General features: G+C 51.4%; 1 long non-coding RNA gene across 1 annotated transcript in view; it reads left to right on the top strand.

The window, feature by feature from the left end:
- Positions 1-10,937: 10,937 nt before the first annotated feature.
- The window catches only part of LOC109320717, a 15,259-nt gene continuing 2,302 nt past the window's right edge, over positions 10,938-23,894 (top strand). The window contains exons 1-2 of the long non-coding RNA XR_002103849.1: positions 10,938-10,950; positions 17,109-17,115. This is a non-coding gene — a long non-coding RNA (uncharacterized LOC109320717). The remainder of the gene's footprint in view (positions 10,951-17,108; positions 17,116-23,894) is intronic.

Genomic DNA, 23,894 nt, shown 5'->3' with positions numbered 1-23,894 from the left:
CACCCAGATCTCCCTGTCCCATAGCAGGCATGGGCGTCCCATGGGACTGATGGGATCCTCTCCATGCAATTGCCTAGCTCGGTGTGGACAACCTGCAGGATAAGTGCCACAAGTGGCAGGGTTGTTGGTTGTAGCGTGTTGGTCTAATGACATAGGCAGGCAAGGTCCTTTGGGTAGATGTGATCTCTTTTATTAGCCCAACTAAATAGCTGGAAAAAATGTTCTTTGCAAGCAGCCTCCTTATGCCTGAAAAGGGGTGATGGTGCCCGAAAGCTTGCAACGAACCTTTTTTCCAGCTATTTAGTTGGTCTCATAAAAGATATCACAAGTGGCACGGGCAGCTTGTGTGTGGGGGGCATGCTGGAGACTGGGGAGGGAACAGGGAGCACGGGGCGGATAGCAGCAAATCAGGCAGGGAGCACAGGACAAGGAACAGAAAGCAGAGCAGCAGATCGGGCAGAGGAAGGGGACTGTAGTGGGACTTGGGGAGGGTGTGGGGCCAATTTGCAGGATGTCTGACCAACAGAGATTGGCCCACACTTGCCTAGCTCTTAGCCCATCTATTTGGGGCAGCACGGGTCTCAGGTTTAGGCCCATACGATTACCTGACACAGTCTTTGCCAGAAAAAAAAAAAACCATGCTGGAAGGGAGCCATATGCCTACTGCAAGTCTGTGCAAAGAGCACAATGACCTACATTTCTATATTTAAACGCCTCTCTGCCTATAGCCCGTGCGCAGCACTCTGCATCTCCGACTGGGAGCAGGTCAGGGCCAAGCCTGACCTGAGACCTGTGGACAAAGCTCCCCAAGCTGACCTGACACAATCAGCACCGGGTCACAACAAAGCAGCCGCATGGATTTCAAGGCTCATTAAAAGTTATAGGGGGAGCAAAGCAGAGCTTGCCAAGACCCGGCTGGCCAGGCTTCCCGATCGAGCTGGGACATCGATGCGATGATGGCTGTAGGAAGCCGAGCAAGCAATGATGGCAGCCAGTGCCCTTCTGCCAGGTTCAGCGGGACGCCAAAGAGCACCGCGCTGCCGACTCGCTGAGACGTGGGCGATGTACAGACCGGAGGTTGCTATGGCTGGAGGGGGGGTTCAAGAAGGGCTGGTTAATGCAATGGCTCAATTCCAGTTTGGGCCATAGCTGGACAGCAATGGCATCTCTGTCAGCAACAGGCCAGCCGGGGTTTTGTGGTCTAAGCATCAATGGTCTTAGCCCTATGGATCTAGATGAACATCAGGAAAGCCCCATTTCCACTTAAAATACTCCTTTGCCCATTCAAGGTTGAGACAGGGACCACACAGGGGCTTGCGGAAGAAGGGCCAGAGCCACCCCCTTCTTTTTCCCTATGCCCAACCCTGCCCCCCCAAAGAGGTTTTCCTAATTTTCACCAAAATCAACAGGATTCTGCCCAAACTGCATGTAGGTAGGGAGGAAGGGATGGAATATGTCGCCCAGCCACGCCCAGCAGGGAGAAGAGTCTACGTGGATGAATACCTTGGTTCGAATAACCAACAAATGGCACGGCCATTGCATGTTTTGCTCAGAATATTTTCCTCTGTGACTTCAATCCGGGCAGCTGGTGGGGGGTGGAGGGGTTATTTTGTTTTTTATCCCTCACCTATAAAAACAAATACAGCGCAAGATGCAGAACGTCAATACAGATGATCCCCAAGGGGAGCTTTGGGGTTCCTATGCGCACATCTGGAAAGCCCTTGGGGGTGCTGAAGGCAACAGACAAATTATTCCAAGGCAAAGCCTTCATTAACTGGCATTCACGAGGGACCTTGTCAACTAGGGGGAGGAAATTATATATATAAAATGATTCTCTCTGCATTTCCTTCTCGCACACTCTCATAGCAGTCTCTCCAATTAATATTATTAAAGGAGATTAGAGCTTTGCTGCCTCAGCTTCTTTACTCTGTACCCCTGGCGGCGCTTTGATGACCCACTATGGAACGGGCTCGGCGCACCGGACAGGAGAGGTTGGGAGTTCCCAGTGAGGGCCAAGCACATGGGCAAGGCGTCCTGCATAGAGCTCTCCATCACTGCGAGTCGTGAAAGCCCCCAGCACCCACGGGCTTCCAGCTGTGGGCTGGGGTAGCCGAATGACTCCAGGTACGGCTCACCAACACTTAAGGCTGTTGTGCACCATGGGGTACAAACTCCACCCCGCTTTCTCCCCGCTGCAGGACAGATGAGGGGTCAAAGGCTTTGCACGCGTTTTCCTCACTCAAGTCAGCGGTTCAAGGTTTGAATGCAGGGAGCGGGACCAAAGCACTTGAAATCTGCCATTTCCCCCCCCCACGGTGCTAGCAGAGCAACATGGCTTGTTCAAGGATTGCGGCCTGCGGGTTTCCTCGGCTGCAGGAATTCGGTCGAGTCACCTGCTACCGTAGCTCCCGCGTTTCACAGCATCGACCTCCTGTTCCCTGCAAGAGCCTGCTGCCATGGGGTGCGGATGCTCTTCCCCGTAGCAGCACCGCTCTTCCCCTGGGCACAACTCCGAACCTCCTGCCTCTCTCCAGTCTGGGCTTTGCAGCCCCCAAGCTGTGGGGTGGCTGCGCATGTGCCCCCAGGTCTTTCTTGTGCGCCAAGCACTCCACACCCCTCCTACGCTTCACCCCTTTTGCTTGTCCTCAGTCCTCCTGACTGAGACACAGCTCCTAAATCCTTCCTCCGCAGCAGCTCTGAAACAGCATTATATGCAAGGCGGGAGAGGCCCAGGCTGGCTTCCCAACCTGTGCCGTGGCCCAAGGGCCAGCAGTGTGCTGCATTATGCGTGGGCCATACAGAATAGAAACCGCAGCTGCCGACCCTCGCACTCCTGCTCCGCACCTCTTGCCCTTCGGTGCTCCCCTTGATGATCTGTTTCCTGGGGCCAAAGCGATTTTAGCTCACACGATCCTGCAGAGGAAGCTGGGAAACCCCGAGGTTTGAAAATCGAATCCGAGTGCCCCCGGGCAGCTTAGACACCGGAGCCCAGAGAAGAGGAACGAGACGTTTCCTCGGATCCTCTCTTGCTTTTCACCCTAGCCTTTTGATTTTGGCAGCCGAATCCTGGTTTTCAAATTGCAAAAGGTGGCAACTCCAGCCCTGCAGCCAAGTCCTTATTCTCCTGGACAGCCCCGGGGACTCCTCCACTTCCTGGGACCTGGGGTTTCTAGGCTGAGCCTTTTTATGATGACAGCCAAAATAAAAGGCAACAGGAGGGGTCTAAAGAAGGAAAACACACTGCCTTTCATTCAAGCTCACCTCACGCTCCACCCCCCAAATAAATAAAATTAAAAAAAAAAATCACCTCATCCTGGGATGCAATCCAGCAGGATAAAAAAAGGTCAGGTAGGTTATTTTGGGCAGGCAGATCGGAGCAAAGCCATCTAAGGGGTTTTGATTTCTTTAAGGGAGCTTTCAAAGTCTCGGCCATGAGATCGCAAGAAGGAAAAAACGTCTTTTGGCTTCCGACGGTTTGCAGACAGAGAGCCAGAGCCTTCTTTCCACAGAGACTCTTTTATACTGTTCTTGCCCATATAGTGTTACTATTGTGTTACTTAAAACAAAGGTCTTCCTTGGAGAAGAGAAATCCTCTGCATATAATAATTTGAAATACAAACGCTTATTTTACATTTTTCATAATGCTTCCTGCAACCGTTGCAAATTAACCAAAATGTTAAGTTGCTTAAACTCTTTGGAGAAGGTAACTTCATTTATGGTAGATACATTTGCAAAAAGCCATCGCAGTCTTTTAGGAGTCTCAGTTGCATTTCAAAAGTGATGCAAAAAAACCTCTTTCATGTCTAAGTGAAGCCCGTGATGAAAGCTGGGTCTTGGACTCTTTAATCCCGATTGGGGATGGCGCTTGGAATAAAAACACTCAGAAGTGCCTGAATCACTTGGACATGGCCCAAAGTTGAACGTGGCCTGTCTCACACCAACCTGGTTGACTTCTAGGTCGGACAGCAATGAGATTTTGGGTTTTCACGCCATCCGCAGGATCCTACCACTAAAACAACCGTAGCGTGCTAGTGCAGGTATTACCATGCTCATCATTTAAATATGACACGGGGCAGGTTATGAACCGCAGGGCAGGATCCAGCACAGGTGGGCTGGGAGGGATTTGATCCTTATTCAAGTCAGGCCTTCCCAGTCAGACTAGAATTGGCCTCTTGTTTGCAGCTGGCTCCCAGACAAAAAAAAAGCCTCTTTCAAAAGGTGTAAGAAAGACCTGCACTCAAGGAAAACAAACAAAACCTAAATCTGGCTGCGGGGGGGTGGGAAACCGCTCAGAGCCGCAGCAGGGCCAACGTAACCGTCTCCTCCGCTCATGGGCCTCAAGAGCGGGAGTCTCTGCTGAGAAGCACCCAACCCCTGGGGAATTTAAGGTCTTTTGTGGTTTAAGGAGCAGATAAGACGGTTCTTGGGGTCCTAAGGTTGCCCCCCTGCAGCGAGGCAGGGCACGCATGATTCCTACTGGAGACTGAAATGGTCTTTTAAAAAAAACAAACAAAACAACCCAGAATAACTGCTGAATATAGCTGGCAACGGCAGAGCAGAACAGGAAAGAGATCTTGGGACATGGAGGGAAGAGCTAACCTGAGATGTTCGGCCAACACCTCTTGCAGAGCAGCAAGGAGCCCCATCACTCAGGCCATCCCTTCCCTTTTGGTCTCCGTTTGTCAGCACAGGCTCCCTGCCAGGCTGGGGAGGGGGGCAAGGAGAGGTGTGAAAGGTCTGGCCAGCAGCCCAGGGTTCAGGGCCACCATTTCCCTCTCCACCATCCCCCTCCTGACCTCTCTGCTGTCCATCCTTCACAAGAGAGGATGAGCTTGGCTCAGATTAAGCCTCTTGCAGGCATCTCAAACCCAAGACCTCCAGCCTCGGGCCTGCATGTAGGACGCCTGCCAATAGATTTGGGAGTATCCCAAGTCCCAGGGTGGGATGGAGGATGCTCGCCAGTTGTAGCGCCATACAACAAGGTTTCAAATGATTGAGTTTTGCCCGCTCAGTCGATACGGTTTTTGGAACAAATGAGTTCTGCTCGATCGATAGGATTTGGAATGGATTTGGGTGATCTGAGCTGGAACACGAAATACATTAACTAAAACACCCCCCCCCCCAAAAAAAATCTTTACAGAGGATGATTTAGGAGCCTTCTACATTACTTAAAGCAAAGGAGGTGTGCGGAGCGCTGCACACAGGCTGAATTTAGGAGAGGTGCAGGGATACCTGAGTGAGGACTAATGAGATTTGGGAGAAACATTTCCCGTGCTGAAGACCAACATTTAAAGAAGCTCAGTCCCGACTAGCAGGTTGATCTGCTTTCGTTCTGGGTGCCCAGCTAAATGTACCTTAAGGGGACCCAGTTTTTTAGAAAGCAGGACTCAGGTTTTTTTCCGCCACCTGCTCGGAGAAAGCCAGGAACAAAAACCCCAGAGATCATCATCCCCTCTGGAAAACCTGCCCCGGGCTGCCTTCCAGAGAAGGGGCTTGGCACCCATGTGAAAGCAAATGAATGGAAACAGAAAGGGCCTCTCTTGCCAACATTAAAGCGCGAGGCTCATGTTTTGGGGGATCTCCAGCTTTGTGGTACAGCAGCCTTTTAGCTGCTACAAACCCTGGAGTATTTTTTGCCTAGCAGCTGATTTTTCTGCCTCTAACTGGCACTGAAGAGCACGGCTACAAGGGAAAGCAAAAAAACCTGAAGATCTGGAGCTTTTGGCTTCAAGTCCCTCTAACACCTAAAGGGAGAGAGATTACAGTGTACCCGAAAGCCAGCAGGACATAAATTGCCCGGCCGGGCCAAATGACAAAATCCGATGTACCTCGACACTCCTCACTGACTAAACCTTACACCGCAACAACGAGGCTACTGGGGAATGACGGATTCCCAGTCTGACCTGCCGGGAGGTGGACTTAGCCCTTTACAGGCAACCTTACCTTAATACACAACTACTAATTTAGCCAGCAATGAAGGAACTTAAGAACATCTGCAATGTAAGACCGCCCAAGTCAACATTAGCCATTACTGCTTTCTACAGGCTTACCAGCTGGGTTATGTTATGCACTTGCAGGCATAGCACAAGCAAATGTTTCCACCGGCCCTGGCAAAATGGGGAATGCTAATTTTGTGAGGCCCCCGCAGAGCTCGGTGACATAGCCCTCTTGCAATGCCCTCCTGATGAGAGGCACAAGTCCCTTTGCTGGCAACGGAGCTTTTCAGGGTTGCTGCTGTGGCAATAAGTGGTGCCAGGGGATAGGAGGGTGCAGGAGAGAGGCTGCAGAGGCTCAGGACACAGGGAAGGAGCCTGCTCTGACCAGAAACACTGTTGTGCAGCTGAAACCATCCAGCCAGGTCAACTCTTTCCAAAAGACCATGCATTAAACACAATGCCTGGCCTATCATGAAATGGCAGCAAAAGATTAGAGGCTTCCCCGCTCCTGGAGCCCTGAGCTGGGGGGGAAAGCCGAGCACGGCAGTGCCGCCGGTCCTACCCAGGGCTGGTTCCTGTGCCATCCTGCTGGTGACTCCAAGGCGGATACTGGTAAGGAAAGGAAAGTGCGAAGGGATACCTGTGAGCAAGGCCAGAAAAAGAGGATGGCATGGGAATGGAGACACCAAATGAGGGCTTGGACAGGAGTGGGTGGAAAGGACAGGCTGTGTCCTAGCAATGCAATGCAGAAAGGATCTGCAACGCTTACCTGGACCTGGGCTGGAGAGAGGTTGGGGGCAGAGAGGACTGAGTGGGAGGCAGGGTGCTGGCATCGCCCGCAGGGACCGAGAAACAAGAGCATGGGGAGGGCTGGTCTTGGCTATCCCGGCATGCCGTCTTCCAGCAGCCGGCTGTGCTTTCCTTAGGCCAACCCCTCCTCTACAAGCACTGCGGTAACACTGGCAGAACTGGAGCACCAAAACTGCAGCCAAAAAAGCACCCTATAAGCAAGGGGTCGGCCCATCTCTCCACACATGCCATAGGATACTCATGGAGGCAACCTGGGGCGATCAGCCATCAGCTCACATTTATTCAGCAGCCCGTGTCCCAGCAACTGTGATTGCCAGGAATGACAGAACGCCCTTTGAAGAGCCAGAGATATGCTGAACTTGTGGAAGTGCCCTGGTCAGGCTAAGCTGAGCACGGGGGTGGCTGCACGAGGCAGCTAGCGGGCAAATTCGGGAAGGACTTGCTGGAGTAACATGGCTCCCAAACAATTTCTTTGAACTGAAACTGCTCGTTAGGCAGGAACAGTTCATTAGATGGTCCAGCATCAGCAAAGCAGCCTAGGGTAAGAGCCAGCTAAAAGTCACGGCTAGTTTAGGAGTAACTTTGTCGGGATCAATTCTCTCTTCTCTTCCCCTCTCAAACCTCAGGATGAACCTAACCGGCGAATGGTTTGTGCTAGACACCACCTTGCAACCTCATTGCACAGCCTGGGCCCAAGGCCATGGCTCATTTCTACCAGCTCCCTGCACACCCAGGCTTCCCAGTCGAACGGCGAGGAGGTGAACGGTCACCGTGCAGAGATCCCCGCTTCCTTCCTGAAGGAGACACAGGCAGGAATTCGGGGGGCGGCTCCGGCTTGAAAGAGCAGCAGGCTGCAGGGTCGGGCACATCCACTTTGCACATTTAAAGTCCTGGGTGCTCCTTTTGCTTTGGGGCTTTTATTTTGTTTTGGACAGCCATCTGCAATACAAAGCCACGGCAGATTTAGCAACCCGGCACAAAAATGCCTTTCAATTGCGATGCGTTTCTAGCAGCCTAACAAAAAGAAAAAAAAAAGTACTGGACTCAGGAAAAATTCTTTTCAAGCATCTGCTTCTCATTTCTACAATGTAATCTTTGATTCCTTCATGCTCGGAGCTGCCACACAGCTCCCTCTGGCATACACACTGTGCTTTTTACCAGCGAGCAGCTCTACTATGAAATTCCTATTATCTGGTCGTTAGGAAAGGAATCTGCACATTTTAATCCAAGTTACCCCTTCCCCAGCAAATCCGCCCCCTGTTCCACTGGGAAGTCCCGGGGTGAATTTTTGCTAGGGTCTTGCTCAAAGGATGGCTCAAAAGTTCGGGCTTGGTCCCCAGAGGTGGGATGCACACACCAGTGCCTGCCGACTTAAATTATGACCCAAACGGATGCTTAATTTACTGATAATCAGAACACAAAAGGTGCTTTCTCTGGTCCGGTAACAGGCTCTGGTGGATCCGTGGGGGTGGCATTTACTTCAGGATGCGTTGCTCCTTGCTTGGGGATGCCAAGTTGGTGCCCTGCCCCGTGGGCCTGGCTGGGAATTTGGGTGGTGGGAGCATGGGGTGGACCGCAGCTTGCCCTGGGGGATAAGCGTACCACCACTTTAGGATCAGGGGAGATTGATCCTTCACTCCTGCAGCAGCGAGAACTGGGCAGCTCTCACATCCCGAGCTCAGACAAGCACCGGCTAGGTTGGTTATACCTGAAGCAGGGGCTGGACTCGATGGCCTCTGGAAGGCTGTTTTCCTACGCTTCTTCCGGCGTCCCTTTTTTGTCACACAGACGGCTTCCTGCGCAGGCACGCACTCAAGCCCCAGCACGAACAGGGTGGTATTGGAGACAATTTTCTATGGTAGCCATTAAAAGCCAGGAGGAAAGGCCAGTCCTGAACAGCCAGCAGGTCCCCATGCCAACGCCAGCACCGGCGAGTCCGTTGCTGTTGGAGCGACGCGCACGTGTTCCTCTCTGGGGCGTTACAGCAGATTGTCTACCTAGTGCATTTGCAGTAGAGAGCTTTTTTAAATGCCAACTAAACAAAGAGAGCGAGTGTACAGAGATCTTTTCTGGACCAGAACAGGATGCAACAGCTTGCCCGAGGCTGGGGGGAGGGAGCGCAGCGTTTCCATCTCCTCTCAATGCTGCAATTCGATCAGGAAAGGCAGCTTGACACAGAAGCATCCTCAGAACTAGAGCAGGGACAATCCCTTTCTTGTCGAGCGCTGGTATCCGTTTCACGGGAAGAATGGGGCGATTTGTCATCTCAGGCATGCCCAGGGCCCGGGACAGCCAGCGGGGCCGGCAGCAGTGGCTCCACGCACGCCACGAGAGAACATTTCCTGCCTCGAGGAGCTTGGGGCTGGACGAGACAAGGAGGAGCATTGTCACCGTCCCGCTCCTGCAGATGGGAGATGAAGCGACTTGCCCAAGATCGCCCGGGAAGTCTGCGGTCGAGCCAGACACTAAAACTGTAGCTACAAGCTCATCAGCACCTGCTGAGCAAGAGGCCTGTCATTTCTCAGGCACAAGTGGGGTTAAACATGGCCTTGCTGATCTGCTGCAGGCAGGAGGAAGAGACGGGGGTGTCCCCACCAGGGACCAGGAAGGTGGCACAACTCCAACCTGTTTGCTCCATTCCCACTTGCGTCTTGCACACCACACTTCAGTGATCTCAGCCTTTTTAGGCTCCAGGTCCCCCTCTCAGAGTCCAGATCCCTCCCTGGCTTTTTTGAATCGAGGCATGCTATTTAAAAAACTCACTTCTCTTATTACGGTGCTTTTCTCCCTGGCAGCGGAGGAATAAGCCAGGGACAGCCTGAGCCTGTTCATCTCCACCTGCTACCCGTGGCACCCTTCAAAGGATCTCGCCGCACCCCACGTGTGCTGGCACCCGATGGAGACTCGCTGCCATACTTACACTATTCTCTCTCCAGCCACCATCTTTCAAAACACAGGGCTAGTAGCAGACCACCGATCACTGGTTTTCCACTGCCCCGAAATCATTTTTCAAATCATCCTACAAAGCCATACCCTAAAGCAGCGGTTCTCAAGCTCGTTAGACTCATGGGCCCCTTCAGAAAGCGCTGGTTCTTACCTATCCCTCCCTCTTGACTATGGAAAAAAACGCCACAGCAATTCAAAGGACTCAGAAAGCCCACATACAGCAGGGCAGGATGGTTTTGACCCTCTGGATATTTGAAATCTCTGGGCTTATCTTATGAACCATGCATTGGGCCTGGCATATGTAACCATGCTAATATTGCACGGCACCTTTAAAAGGATCTCGAGGCACCCTGGTTGAGAATCGCTGCTATAAGGAGAGGATTGTGCTACAAACCTCTCAAAGCTGAAGCCCAGATTGGAAGAAAAATTCACGTCATCTAAGCTGACACTAGCCAGGGTAACGCTATTTAAATCGAGCCCAGCTCCTACCAGTGCAGTTCCAGGGCAAGTGTAGACCGAGTCTCGTTTAAAGAGGTGGAAGAGACGCTCCTTGCGGGAACCAGACACTCCTGCAGGATTGGAAAGGGCTCAGAACTCATGTAGCTCGGAGTAACATTTAAATGTGGGCCTTTCGGGTTCGAAGGGCAAAAGACCATCAAGAACCCGATAAAGCAAAACCTGCCTCCTGCTTGCAATGCCGCCACCACCAATTCGATTTGAGACGCGGTCGTTTATCATCCCGTGCTTTCTGTCTTTTGGTTGCTCCTAATGGCTTCTCGGGCGAGCGAGAATGGCATTTTTCCCTTCGCTGCAGTCTGCATTTCCCCCACTGCGCACACGCGCTTTGTGCTTTCTCTGGAGGGATTACAGACACGGCTTCGACGGGCTGGCAGGAGCGATCTTGAATCGCAGTGGTGATGTCTGTCGTTCACGAAGAAAGGGGGGTGGGGGGAACAAATTTAGGGATTATTCCAAATTTTGACAGCACATCTTAAAGCAGCAGCGTAAATCCTCTTCTGCTAGGATGCGATTATGCGCTTTCAATACTTTGTAAGAGCATCCACTGTCAAACACGGAGAGAATCAAGGTTCATTATGGATGGGCATCAGACTCCCAAATAAGTCCCTGCCTATTCCTTTTTCAAACATTCACCGTCACCGCCAAAATTTCCAATCCCTTTATATCCACATCCAACTTGCTAATCATCAGCTGCTGTCTTAGCATGTCATTCTCAAAGAACTCCAATTTGATGAGAGGAGTGGCGCACACGATAATGTTTTTAGGTAAGGGAAGCAATAGTCAGAGCCAAGTGGATTATTAAGAGGGGAGAAAGCTTAAATTTACCAAACTCTGGATCACAAGGCAGGGATTATTTTTAGTTTGGAAATTTAAAGCATCTGCTTTACCTTACCTGGCTTTGGAGGTAGGCATGCAGCTGTTTTACAAGTTATAAACCCTCTGCTTAACACAGCTTCTGCTAACCAAAAGCTGGATTAAGTTCATGTCTGTGGTTGCCACATAATTAAAATCATCTCCAGGTCTGCCTGAATTAAAGGGTTTCCATGCACTGAATGAAGGGGGATGAAAGAGGCTTTTGCTGGATCTGGGAATCTCAGTTCTACCTGTCGGATTACGTCGACCGCCGCAAGAATCTCAGCATTGAGAAACCGCCGTAGGACAAGAGAAACCCGGGATTTGCTGTACTAGAACGGCGGATCAGTCTACTGGCTCCCATGTCCCGCACCTGGCCGCTGCCAAGAGTCGATGGGCTGGAGGGAGGACGAGAACAGCACGCCACAGACAACTCGGCAATGTGCTCTATGGGGGAACGACTTCTTCCTCGCTGGCATAAACAGGTCACAGCCACGCTAGTGCAACCTGGAGCGACACCGAGGAAGTCCAAAGAACTGCTAGACTGCAAAGAACGTTTTTCCAACTGCTCTAATAAAAGAGATCACATCTACCCAAACAACCTCGCCTGGCTTAGACCAGCGCAGCTACAAGCAACAACCCAAAGAACTACTATGCAGTTACAGCAGCAGAGCCATGGTCATTAGCTATGGCCATTTGCACCTGAGCACTATGCCCCCAGCCCCTGGCGACAGGTAGAAGGTGCATGGGGGTGCACGTGCACCCCCTGAGATCGGCCGTGCGCCCCCGGATGTGCCAGCCGTGAAACCGGAAATGCACTTCCGGTTTCACCGCTGGCTTGGCAATTGAAAGCTGGGAGACCCCCCTGCCCTCGCTTGGTGATCTGGTTCCCCCCGACTCAGGAGGCACCAGTCACCCATGCCCCCAGTAATGATGCTAGCTTGCGAGGCCCGCATCCCACAGCCCGATTTGCCCACAAGGCTCCTGCTGAAGCCAACAGGACTTCTGCCAGCGCACGAACCGCAGAAAGTTGACTCACTGCGTTTCTGTCATAGAAGAGCAGATGGTGGAGGCAGTCGAGGGGCTGAGAAGGAAGAAACCCAAACCCAACTGGCAGACGGTGCTGGAAGGGAAGAAGGTGTGGAGACCACAGCAGCTTAAAAAAAGCTCTTGTGGGATGAGTGCAAACAGCTGACGTCAAAGATCATCGATAGCGATACAGAGATCTGGAAATCAGAGCCACGCAGCCGGCTGGGTGGTTCATTCATAGTGGTCAGACACAGGTGGCAAGAAGAGTGGCTGCCACTATGGATAATGGTACTAGACAGGGACTGCCCTGCCCGAAAAGGACACTGAGAGCCCAAGGAAATGTGAATTTCCATTAGCTACCAGTCAGGACACTCACCACTTAGCAATTCCTCCCCACAAGCAGTCATTTTCCTTTCCGAGAGATCATCGCTCCCAGCAGGGTTTTGTCACTGCATTTCTTTCCCACCCACTCGAAAACAAGTCACGGCACAGGGCCCAGCCCTCGGGTGTTCAGTGCAGGGGTCCCATCGTCCTGAGACACGCTGGGATGGGATTCAGCCCCCAAAGCAGACACCTTAAGCCTGCTCGAATTTGTGCCTGTCACACGCATGCTGAATTTCTCCTAAAACAGAAGTCACGCTGCTCCTTCTGCACCAGAAGTGGGTCCCTAGTGAAAAGACGACAGCAACCTGATCAGGGGAGAGAGTTGTGCAGCGATGCACACAGCGCCAAAACAGTCTCTGGCCTTCACGTGATGCCTTTTCCGTCGGCTTCAGACGGGTGCATAAACTACCCTTATGGAGGTGCAGTCATTTTAGGGCAATAAAAAAAAAAAGAGCAAGCACCCAGACTGCTGCAAAGGATGCCTGTCGGAAGCCGATTTCACCCAGCTCCACCAAGGCAAAAGCTGTTCAGCTACTATTTTTTTTTTTGGATCGGGTCGTTCATTATTATGCACCAGGTAAATGTTACTCTCTTCATGGAAATGTCGGCCCAGCCCTATCTGGCGAGAGCTTTCAGCCGCATTGAGACCGGGAAGTCTCGTGCCAAAACTTGCTGGTGGTTTCTGCCCTGGCTGATCCCAATGCACATCAGCATGGGTCAGATCAGAGGCTGGCACACCGAGCGTTTCAGGTCGGGGCTTTCCCGCCAGCTGCAGGATGGCCCCGAGACAGTCAGGATACTGGGGCATATTTCAAAGCCTGGAAGCATTACATCTCCGCTGGGAACTGACACCATGTTTTCCTGTGCACGGTGGATAATCAAGGAGGCTGGATCTATAAAAAAATAAGTTTCGTCTAAAGCAAAAGCATCCAAACAAGACCGGAGAGCTGAGCTCCTGGAGACTAGGCCAAACGCTCAGCTCCGCCGCAGCACTCGATGAACACCGAAGTAGGTGCATTGCCTGGGCTCTGAAGCCTACACGCTTGAGGACTGTGCCTCAGGGCTGGCAAGGGCTCGTTAACACCTGCTGAGGAACCGCCCTTCCCCTAGAGCCTGTTTCCTGGGGGTGAACCGCTCAGTCATCCAGCTCCGACCCCGGCTGCCTTGCAAACATAAAAACACCCTTTGACAATTGCATAACCGAGGCATTTTGGCTGGGCTGAGCGATCATCCCCGGGGGGGGGAAAAAGAACGGCTTGTTCAATGGGCTCCAGAACTGCTCGAACTCCTCTTGGTTTCCACACTCCCCCAAATTATCCTAACAAATAGGTTCGTAATGTCTCTGCTTGCGAATGCTTGGCTCCACGATATTAGTCCTCCCGTTTGCACACGCGATATTGCACTGTACTGGTACGGCCCTGAACGGAGACAAGATTGCAAACAGCACCAGCAATGCCCCTTGCCCGTGCATTCGCCAAGCCAGCCCTGCGCGGCATGTATTCTGCATTTCAATTGTGCCAAGCGCAAGGAATATCCTGGGCCTGAGAGATAGCAGCACGGAGTACATTTTACTGCAGTAGCCCTTCTTTGTTTAAGTGTACGGCGGTGGCTGGTTGAGTGGCCCGGGGCCCATGACATGAGGGTGATGAGGGTGCTCTGTATTTGATTCCTGCTCTGCTGTGCGTTGCCCACAAGACAGCGGAAAGATCTCTTCCCGCGTCTGCTCTCTGCCTCCACGATGGGAATCGCAGAATTTCCTGCCTCTCCTGCTTGCTCTTTTGCGCCTGTTTAGAGGGTAGGTGCTTTGGGAGAGGTCTCAGCTTCCCATTTGGGTCCCTGTGGTGTTCAGCACAATGGCCCCCTCCCCTGGAGGCCTTCAAGTCTGATGACAGTGGTTTCCAGCTCAAGGCACCCTGCCGTAGGCTCAAGCCAACCCCTTCTCAGAAAATGGCAGCTCTTAGTTTTCATTCATTCCTCAACTACAGAAAAGACTAGAGCAATTCCTTCTGCTGCAAAAACCCAGAAAGAGCCTACTGTGGGTTCCTGTTTGAAATCTCCGAGGTCATCTTGTGAATTAGGTTTGCACAACTAACCATGCTAAGACTGTAAGGCACCCCTGAAAGGATCTTGAGGCACCCCAGGCTGTTGCATCTCCCTGGCTGATAATCACTGTCCTGGGGGGATTACCCAGAACAAGGTAGATCCTGGCACCCGGAGATGACCATCTCCAACTCTGGACCCTGTACCTCCAGGGGCATGGATGGATGGGTGTTCGTGGCTTTGCAGCAGGCACCCCACAGCCTGAGTTTGCAGAAATGGCTGCTAATTGCAAGGACCCAGCTCAGAAGCAATGAGGCTGATTGACAAGATGAGCACCGGCCGCTACAAAGGGCACAGCAGAAGGGCAGATGCTCTGAGCATCAGGACCTGGAGACATCTGAGCTGAGCATGAAGAACCAGCTACGTGTTTGTGGCTCCATCTCTGGGGGAAGCAAGGGGAGTCTTGCAGGAGCAGGACCATGGGCCGAGACCTTCTGTATTCACTCTGACCGAACCTGGTAGCTCTCTGGACATGCACGAGTTCACTTTGCCTCTCTGCCCCGGCTCCTGAAAAGGTTCCCAAGAGCTCTGCATGTCATCAACCAGGGAGGGTGCTCAGGACTGACAGTTTATCAATCACGGCCCTATGCCCCAAAAAACCTGGCACACTTCTGGCTCCTGTTTGCCCAAAATGGATCCTTACAGACCAGAATCCAGCAGCTCCTACCTGTTGCTTTGCTTTATCATCGTACTTAGCAAACCTGTCCAGAAGCAGCAACACATGGCACCTCCCCACCCTATAAATCCAGCAAAGGAGATCAGGGAGGTCAACGCCATGCTTCATTCCTATGGGTTCAATCTCCAGGGAAGGAGTTTGACCCACGATGGCTGGGAAATACAATCTCTGTCCTCCTTTGGCTGCAATCCATAATAAAAGCTGCTTTCACCCGAGCCTGACCCACGAATATGAGTCTAAAAAATCCTATTCTGCTGACAATTAGGCGGTGCGATACCAACCCCATGGCTGTGCAGTATGAGCAAGACACTTGGGAATTTGTATTTCTCCTCCTTTCCCCGCCACCCTTACAGTCTCCCGTCGTCCTGATCAATGGGAAGGAAATGTTGAGCACAATTACAGCCCAGTTCATGGACGGCTTGTTGGCATATGGATGGAAACAATTACCCAGCCAGGCAGGAGCTTTCAAGAAGAGACATAATGTTGTTTAAAAACAGAGGCTGTTGGCTATTAGGAGAGAATGAGGGATGCTAACTGGATCAATTAGCATTGCAAAGGAGAGATAGGGTAACGCACACCCTGGCTAGCTGGCATGACCTACCTGGACCCCTCGTCCAAAAGACCCGAGATGCATTGATGGTACTGCCGAAGGGAGGAGCTGCTGGACAAGAAGGGGGCACTTGATCAAGAAGAGATCAGTCGTTCATCTTTGCCCCGTGGCCATTTCTCCAGCACTCACTCTCTCTATCTGGAGAGCCTGCTCTTTTGGCCATTTTCTATTTCACAAGCAAGGGAAAGCATTTGTCTCATGCCGGTTTATCCAAAGCCGTACCGATGTCCCTGGAAGCCAGCTCTTCTTTCTGAGAGAGTCAGCACAGTGCCAGGGACTTTAGGCAGGATTTGAAGAACTGTCTAAGGCATCTGGGTACCCGATTCCCAAAGGGAGTGAGATGCCCCGATCCACAAGCACTGCTGAAAAAAAATCACGGTCCATTATCATTATCTTCCTAGGAGCCAAATGGGCACTTTGGGCCAGACAGGGATACTTCTACTCTCAGTGACTTGCACTGCGAGTCTACCCCTGGGAGGGTTACTCAGTTTGGAGAAGAGAAGACTAGCGGTGGGGGGGATTTGCTAACAGTCTTCGAATACCTGAAGGATGAGGATAGAGAGGATGGAGTCAGATTATTCACTGCGGCTGTAGGGCATGGGACCAGGAGCAATGGCCTCAAACTGCAGCAGAAGTGTAGGTGGGAGATTAGGAGGAACTTGCTGATTCTGAGCCGTGGAATCTCCATTCCTGGAAGTTTTCAACATCAGATTAGACAGATACTTGAGCTGGGATGGTTTAGGCAGGAACAATCCTGCCTTGAGCAGGGGGCTGGGCGCAATGACCTCCTGAGGTCCCTTCCAGCCCGGCAAGTCAATGTGGTGTTGCCCGCCCTCCTGCATCATCTGACACCTAGCAGGGAAGAGAAATACATACAAGGCCCTGGCTTCTCTCGCAGTCTCTTCTGCCTCCGAGTCTTTTGCATCGAGTCAAACAGGAAAGGGAGAACATGTAAGCACAACAGAGATTTCCTGAGCAACTCCCATGACTCAAGGAGACAGGGACCAGGCCTGTGCGAGGGAAAGCTATGGAGCTGGTGCCTTTAAAGGAGCACGCCAAGCACTCTGCAAAAGCGGCCTCCGAATTAAAGACGCCTCCTGCCCTGGCTTTTCTTACCAAGCCTACAGCTAATGCCATGCAAGTGTCCAAGCCGTGACAGATTCAGCACTGTGACTTGGCTGCGCGCTCGAGCAGAACCCAGATAGGATTGCATGGTTATGGGGAATGCATATCTAAGCATTTCAAGCCATGAAGTCCCTCTAAAACCAGGAGCCCTCTTCAATGTTTTGCATTACATCTCCTTGAAAAATGATGCCCAGGATCCAAGACTGGCTGTCATCGTGGCTGGGATAACGACTAAGTCATTGCTTTGAATGGACTTCCCAGCTGGAATTCGGCACGTCCGTGATGGCTGCCAGAAACTCCCATCCTCTTTCCTGGTCCGTACCAGATGCTGCGCACCTGGTCCATCCCTTCAGGTCCGCCCACGTAAATCCTATCCAGACAAGCACACAGGGACCAGGACTGTGTGAAGAATTGATTTTTTTCAGTTCAGCAGCTGAACTAAAGATAAAGAAAGTGCAGCCTGAGCCGAGCCCAGCATTTAAAACGAAACAAAACCAAAAAATGACGCAAAAGTTCCAAGGGTTACAATAGACTCGCAGGGGCGAGCAATTATTTTCGGCAGAGGGCCGCTTACTGAGTTTTGGCAAGCCATTGAGGGCTGCATGACAGGCAGCCCAGGGCAGATAAATATTAATTTTCTAAATTTTTCAGGGGCCCTGCGGGCCACATTTTGCCCACCCCTGCAATACAGCTACACGCACACATCAGCTCAACAGGCAGAGCTGGCGCACCGAATTGGTGCATGATTAAAAAGGAAGTTCGTTCTCAAATGATGGTGGTGGTAGATTCCAACTGGGCGGTATCACTACTATCTCAATACACGCAAAATAAATGCCGGGCACCTAACAGAAACAATATTAAGACCTGTCATGTATGAAAAAAATGCTGAATTTCTTCCTCGGTATAATGACCCCCCCTCCCTTTGGATGGGTCTTGATCTCCCAGTAATGAGGCTTTTCTTCCTCTAATGGTTTGTCTGCTGCCCTTAGGAGTTTCCTTCCCTCCTTCCTTTTTCACAGCTCCACTCTTTACATTTCCTGTGCTCGCCTGTCTCCCTCCTTTGACCTGATGAAGGATGCCTTGCATTCGAAAGCCTGTCTAACCTGATTCCAACCACAGCGTCGGTCCAATCAAAGATATCACCAACCCCCAAAAAATCCCGGTCTCTCGAATAATTTCTGGACCATCACAGCTGCTACATCACTCTCACGCTACCTAGAAAAGGCGCAGGAACATCTCCTATCACTTCAGATGGGTACCACTGATCAAAGTGAGAGCCCACAGGAAGCCAGGCCTGCCCTCGTATTAAAAGCATCAGGGAAAGTTATATGCAAGGGAGGCTGCACTCATAGCACCTGAATGGCCATGGAAACCTGCAACCAACGTCACTCCAGTGGCTCCAAATACTCAAGTCAAGCAAGTTTGTTACTGGCTAAGGCCTCTCATTTCATGGCACATTGGGATCCGATCCCTGATCCCAACAATTGCACCTCCCGCCATGCCATATCTGCATAGCAGGAGGTACAAGTGTTGGGGCCAGGGAGCAGACCCCAATCATGCTGTTACTCCTTGCCAGTGGAGGGGATGCCTGGGGTCATAGTCCTGGGCCCCCTACACTGGTAAGTTGAAAGAGGAGTGCCCGCCGGTCCAAAAGAAGAGTGCCTGATTGTCAGCTGGCCCCTCAAACTCTACCAGGACTTGAACTGGCTCTAGCGTGGGCTGGGGCTGACAGTCAACTGCTTGGGGATCAACTGGAGGCCCCAGGGCTGGCCAGGGCCTGCCGCTGATAAGCAGCTGATTTCTGGCCCTGGCTGGGACAGTCCTGGGTCTGGTTTCAGACCAGGGCTGAGCTGACAAACAGCTGATCGTCAAAACCCCCTGCCCCGCAGCTCTGCCAGGTGCAGCAGATCAGGGGCTCCCAGGGAGGGGGGACAGGTAGAGCTGAAGGGCTTCCGCCGCTGAGGACTTAATCCTGCCAGGAACCTCTGATCCCCCATGCCAAGCACAAGGTTTAAAGATCCCTCTGGTTGGAGCTGTTCCACCTTGTACAGAAAAGTTTGGGCAAGAGACAGATTCAGCCCCGTTGCCAGCACACAGTTGGGGCAGCTGAAACACCTGGGTTGCGATCCTGATCCAGCGTTTGCACTGGATCAACAGGAGGGACCGAGGGTCCTCCCAGGCCTGGTGGGTGGGCATTCCCTCCAGGGAGGGGAGAGCCAGGGAGTTCAATGCCCTCCAGGTGGAGGACAGGACAAAGCCCTGGTAACCTGCACCCCGGGTGAGTGCTTTCCTCCCAGAGCTATGGGATAAATGGGGGCAGACTGCACCACTGCCATCAGCCATGGGATAAATGGGGCAGATTGCACCACTGCCATCAGGACAAAACTATCCTGGGAATTCTTGAGGACAATCAAAACTGAAGCCAGGGAATTCGCCCTTCCCTGGAAGGATAAAAGGTTTTCATCCAGTTGTCCCAGGGACAAGAGCACTGCGACACACTGACTGCCATCCCAAAGGTCTCATCCCTCCCTGCAAACACAACTGTTGCTGCTTGTCAGTCAGCCAAAAAAAGGTTTCCCCCGAAGTTTCCTGGTGAAACATGTCTTCTAGCTCTCTCAGCAGGCTCGGTTTGTAACGGGGTCAGGTGCATGCATCAACCCGGTCCTTTCAATGGGATTAGATGGGCAGCAGCATCCACAGGAAGCCTTGGATGGACTCTACCAGGATTTTGCCCATGCTGTTGTTTCACCCACGTCTCCTTCCTGATCAGGTCCCGAGATTCGGCTCTCTTCAGCTCCTGCTCAATGGTTAAGGATCCTGGCTGGGGGAATGGAAGTCGTCTTTGCAATTCAAGCCCCAGCATTTCCTTTTTGGTCCAAGAAATGCTTTTAATTTGCATCTGTTTTCCTCCCCAGGCCTCCTTCCTGCTCGGATGTTTACATGGGCGGAAGTTTTCTGCATATTGCTTCCACGGCTCTTCATAGCCCTTCTAAACCACGCTGCCCACGCTGACCTTCCCCTTGTTTAGATTGCAGCGGGATGGGTTTCAGCTGCACTTTTCTCAGCAGTTCGTTAGCTGTATCTCCTTAAGTCCAAACTGCACGAGGAGAAGCAGGGCTCTGCCACAGAGTGATGCTCTCCATCCCCGACACCCCATCGGAGATGCACAAAGCAAGGCAGCCAAAAGCCCCCACCGTCTGGGCCTGCTCCCAAGCTCAGAGAGGACAAGAGAGAAACCTCAACGGGCTTAGGAGAGATGCTAGTACAGTGAACATCTTTTGTTCTGAAATGCATATCCAACTTGCTCATCCAAAAGACAATCATATTAATAATAATAATCATATTAATAATAACAAGAACAAACAAAAACAAACAAGGGCTATTTTTTCCCATTTAAGTCGATGACAACTTCGCTGCTAACTTCAACTGGGCTAAGCCACACGACATTGCTTTTTGATCCTTAAAAACTACAGGCCCTTCTTTCTCTGCAGGCCTGCAAGCGAGGAACCGGGGGGTCGTAAACAGAAGGGCCTTGCGTTCATAGCTAAAAGCAGCTCAATGCTGCCGTTCATAAATAACTCGCTGTGAATTATTCAGTGTCCTCCCAATGCGTGCACACACACACTGCAAGCTGCATTGCTCATTGCTTACTTCTCGGTTTTTAGTTGGAAACTGCCGCTCCGGCACAGCTGAGGTTAAACGCTTTGTTTCACTCGACAATGTGAATGAACTTAAACTTCTTCAGCAGAAAGAGGAAAATGTTTTTTTTTTTTTTTTGCTTAAAAAGTATCTATCTATATTATTCCAGTACTTGCTTTTCCAGAAACCACGTAAAAGTAAATGAACAACTGGGCAGATATTTGAACCACAACCCTAGCTTGCCTATTGCATCTGGGGTCCAGAGCATTTATGAAAGCAGGAGGAGGGAGGAAAGGGAATTGAGATCATCTTAATTTGAAATTCACATATATTTTTACATCTGCTCTGAATTAATCTTTTCAGAGTTCTGGCTTTCATGTCAAGGAGTAATTGCTTACAGACTTCGATTTGCAAGACAGAGTTTGAATAAGCTCTCAAGTGAGATATATAAAAAAAAGCACCCAAGAATGCTCTTACAAAATGAAATTGGAACCACAGCACATGCACCCAGCAAAAGTAGTCGTTGGAAACAAAACCGTTTCAGTTTAAAGGGTTTTTACCAAAAAAAGAGGCCAAATAAACCCACTGTATCCACCATTTAAGAGGCAGAGATTTGACAAAAAATATTGCAAAATGAGCTCAGGAGCTAAATAAAAGAGGAAAGTCCTGTAGGTCCAGCCCTTCCATCAGCACACATTTATAATGCTTTTAGAAAACCATGCAAGGCTGTAGCTTGGGGTGGATACATCCCAATGAGGGTACAACGCCTCGGCCACTATAAAGCTGACTCACAACACAGTATGACAACGCAGCCTCCTCAAATATTTTTATTGCAACAGCTGTACTCCTCACTCGGACCATTGCCTCATATTTTTTTTAGAAGAGACAGAAAACTGATTAAAGTTGCCAAAAGTGTTCCCACTTTTAGACACCAGCAGGCTGCTCTCTTAACTGTTTAAAGCATCTCAGGCTGAATTTTTCCAGGGAAAATTGCAATGGTTCTGCTCATCCTAAGAATGGGGTTAGGAATCAAGTGCACCGCTTGGCCTGTATTACGATGAGTCTGGCTTGCTTTTTCATAAAAGCTCCCACATCTCTATGCTGTAAATCGGGACCATGTGGGACCATGACATCTGGCAGAGGTGGCTTGTGCATCACAGGGATATTCCTCCGACATCCCTAAGATCTTCCCAGGACTTTTTTAAACTTTGCAGCTCCCTCATGCTCCAGGGAGACTTTTTCCATTTGAAATGCTGAAACGCTCCTGAGATTCTGCCCAACACGGGCATGCCCCATCCCGGAGCAGAGCAGTGGCTTTCCCTGCAGCTGCAACCCAGGGCTGCTATAAGCCTGGGACACGATTAAAAACGCACAAGCACAACAAGGCTAAAGTCAAGCTTCTCTGGGCGACCTTAATCCTGGCATCTGCAAACTACAGCGCACTTGTAAGTGTAATAACACGCATCTAACAGCATGTAGTTAGCAGGAGAGCTGCTGAACCACACGGTGACTTTAAACCGGGTTATACATCTTTGACAGCATACACCCGTGTAGTCAACATAAAACCACACACACTTATACACACTTACTTCACACACTTCCTTCCTATTTTTGCATCTATGGAAAATGACAGACGTGCCGATTGCTGGCGTGACACACACACGTACACGCACACACTTCTTTCCTTTCTATTTTTGCGACTATCAAAAAGCGACAGACGTGCCAATTGCTGGTGTAACAGAGTAGTCAGGTATTAAAGATAACTTGCCAGCCAATTAAAGACTCTGACCTTAACAGGAGGGCATCTTGGCATCTCACTAGGATACTGATCTGATCCAAGTGCTAACGAGATGTATGTTAGCTCTCCCCCATGGAGCTGGAGCCTTTCACGCCACTAACCTTACTCAGAGGATGCTGTAAACACAATATGTTAATCCAAGGAGAGCAGAAGTATTTAAAAAAAAATCAATTTGGTTATATCACTGCATTCATTAGACATTTAAAAATAACCCCTGCTCCTTTATTTCCATATGATAGCAAAAAAAATACTAAAAGGCCCCGAATCTGGAAAGACTTGGGCACATACAGGGATGAAGTTCCCCAAATGAACCTGCTAAAGCAAGGTTGCACCCCGAATCCGTTCTTGGAAACTTTGGATCGATGCGTTCTGGCTCCCTGTGGGACTGCTTTTGGGAGTAAGAGCACACATTTGCAAGACGGGATGTGAAAATCTCCAGCTTGCTATAAACTCAGCGACATTTAAAGAGCAACGCCGCGGTTAAAGCAGCTCATCTACCAGACTTCCAGCACCCATACCGGCTTCAGCGGTTTTCACGCTTTGATCTATTATGCAGGAGCGGATTTCAAAAGGCCTCTCTTCTTCGCCCTCTTACAGAGCGCTTTCCCGCAAACATCTCGATTGTTTCAAAGCACATCATGAAACTGAGCTTCACCATCCAGTTCAAAGCCCCTTCCCTTCCCCCCCGCTTACAGCTAGCCGGACAGCTATCGATTAAAATGGCAGCACCATGAACCGACAGCGATGTTTGGCTCAAATCCTGCTCCAAGCAGTGAGCTCTCGTGCTGATGCCAGCAGGGCTGTTTGCCCACGAGGGTCTGGACAGGTACCGCAGACAAGCCTCCGCGACAGCTCAGCCTGGAGAAAAGTTTTCCTCCCGGCGGCACCGATGCTGTTAAATTTCAACTCCCTGAAATCGCGCAGAGGAAATGACTAACATTCTTGGAAAATGAAGCCACTCGCAGTTTCTCCAGCACCACCGACTAATCCCGAAAACTGCACCCCGTGGCACTCCGGAGGAGCTCAGGCAGGGAAATCCCGGGGGGCACACGCAACCCGACCCCCCAGAATCGAGGCCCGGGTGTCTAGAGCGGCGAGGGCGATCGCCCGGCTTTCCCAACGCCTCTGAGGTTGACAAGTGACAACGAGGAGCAAAACCCAGCGGCCCCCCAACCGCCTGGACCACCGCCGCGCCGGACGGACCCTGCCCGCCGGGTCTCTCTTGCGACGGGCAACTCTTGCAGGCCGTTGCGCCCAAGCGGACCCGCTCTGCACCCCTCGAGTCCATGCCCGGCCGCGCCGGCGGGCCCGGGGCAGCGCGGCGAGAGCTGGACGGGACCTCCGGCCTCCCAGCTCGAGGCCAGCACCCAGCGCGCCTCGCCCCTGAGGGGGCATCCCGCCTGGTGCCCGGGACAGCCAGGTCCGGAGGAAGGCGACGCCCTGCCCATGGGTACCAGTGGGACCCGGGGG

The sequence above is a fragment of the Crocodylus porosus genome, unplaced genomic scaffold (genome assembly GCF_001723895.1).
Source record: "Crocodylus porosus isolate Cpor-Errol unplaced genomic scaffold, CroPor_comp1, whole genome shotgun sequence".
NCBI classification, from domain to species: Eukaryota; Metazoa; Chordata; order Crocodylia; family Crocodylidae; genus Crocodylus; species Crocodylus porosus.
The sequence above is the reverse complement of the archived record's forward strand: the minus strand, read 5'-3'. Positions and strand labels throughout refer to the sequence as shown.